Consider the following 2,202-nt stretch of genomic DNA (forward strand, 5'->3'; position numbering starts at 1 on the left):
ATTAATTCCAATATCCAAAATCAACTTTATTTTCATAAGAATTCTTTATCTCTTCCAATTTTCTTAAAATTTTGTAGTTCCTAATCTAAAAACAGTATTATATGCCTTATCAAAAAATTTGAAGTGTTACATAGCTTTTATGGTTTCCATTATATAGTCCCTAATTTTCATTTATGCACCAAGTAAAAAAGGTTAAGTTTTCATTCCATTATTTTTCAATTAACCAAATTTTTAATCACTTTGATCATACCACATTTCTCTTCTTATTAGTTCCACCCCTAGAATATATCACTTATTTCACATATGATAATTTTCACCCTTAGTAAACGTTAGTAAAATGAAATTGGATGCGTGGGATCCCAACCAATCACACCAGAAATAACGCGCCAAAAGCACTAACGTCCGAAGATTGTAGAAATGGATCCATAACGCACAAAAGTGGTATGCGCCAAGGCTTTAAACACAGTTTGAAACCACATTTTCTAACATATGTGTGCTAATAACCCCTATAGCATGTCAATTGTATCCTCACTACTCACTAAGTTTACTAAGGCATTACAATATTTAGTCACTTAGGTTACTTCCAGATTTCACAGAATGATTAATTAATACTTACAACATGGTTTACATGTTCACATATAAGTAAAGATATATCTTATTTATGACATAAAGCACATTTGAAAATCACATAATTTTGAAGCTCTTGGAGCATCCATCCATTATCTCATATTTTCAATTTCACATATTCATTTATTAAGATTTTCAAGTACTCAGTGTTGTTAGTGACATTTTTCACATGCATACGTAAACCTATTGCACTTTTCACGATATATTCATTCTCTCTTTTTAAGATATTTCATTGTATTAAATTTCAACCTGACTCATTTTAACAATAATTCACTTTTCATTGTTTCAATGCCTTTAGGCCAAGTTTATGAATTTCACCATTTTCTTCCAATTATCTCAACTCACTAAGCTATTATTTTTTTTCATATAAGTACTCTTAATCACATTTTAAGTATAATAGTCATTATGTACTTTATGACATCATTTTAACAACTTTCATAATTATTTATATAGGGTTAAGAGAATCCATGGTACTTACCTTTTTAATAGAAATAGTTCCAAACAAAGCTTCCCTTTACATTCCCTTCCACCAATCTCTCTCTCAACACACATACTCATATACACACAATGTTGGAAAAATTCAATTTAGAAAACAAATTTGTTGAATTAAGCTTTTATGTTAATTATAGCAATAAACCTTTACCAAATTAGTACATGTGTTTTGTGCTAGGCGAACTTAATCATTTCTTGGCTTTCTACCAACAAGATATTTTCGGCTTTTCTCGAACCCTCAGTTTTCTTAGAGTGTGGGCTCTAAATTCACAAACTAATAACACAATGACAAATTCTTTAATGTTCCAGTGGGGAAAATCAATTTCTCTCTGAGCTAGAAACTAGTCAGAAGTTCTCTCGAAAAATAAAATTTACTCTAAAAGAAAATCTCACTAAATTTTGACAGAGTAATTGTGCTCAAGAATGTATATTTTGGCTTAGCCCATAATCTCCATCTATAGAGAAAAACACAAAAGTCTTAGTTAAACAAAAGAACACAAAATGCTTTGAGATTGCATAAGGTAGGCAACAAACCCTTCTGGGAATCCGAGGGTTGTCACCCATCCCATATTAAATGGGCCTATTGGGCTCAATTTTGTATTGGATTTAATTATATGTGTTATCTAGACTTTAACCAACTCCTATAATTTATCAAACTCAATAAAAAAATTTCAATTCCCAAAATATTAATTAATTAATTAAAATAAATTGAATTAGTTTACTCAATTAAATTATTTTCTCAACGTAATTCTAATTCTGTTAAAGTCATAAAAACCTTACTATACCAGAATCTATGAGTAAATAAATTTAATTGTCTTGATCAACAAGTCGTGATGAATAATTAATTTAATTTTTACTTAGAACTTAAATTATTTAATTACAACCAATTAAATAATAATTTAAAATTTTTAATTTAATCTCTAAGTCATCTCTTGCAAATAGCAAAAAAAAAACGCATTCATTGCAGACATGTGATCTATTTCTCTAAATTGTTGTTTTCATTTATTCATCATATCAGTTCAAATGCAATCTGTAAAGGGTTGTGCCGAGCTAGCAGAGTGATCGATTTGACATATATAATTA

The sequence above is a fragment of the Gossypium arboreum genome, chromosome 9 (assembly GCF_025698485.1).
Source record: "Gossypium arboreum isolate Shixiya-1 chromosome 9, ASM2569848v2, whole genome shotgun sequence".
NCBI lineage: Eukaryota > Viridiplantae > Streptophyta > Magnoliopsida > Malvales > Malvaceae > Gossypium > Gossypium arboreum.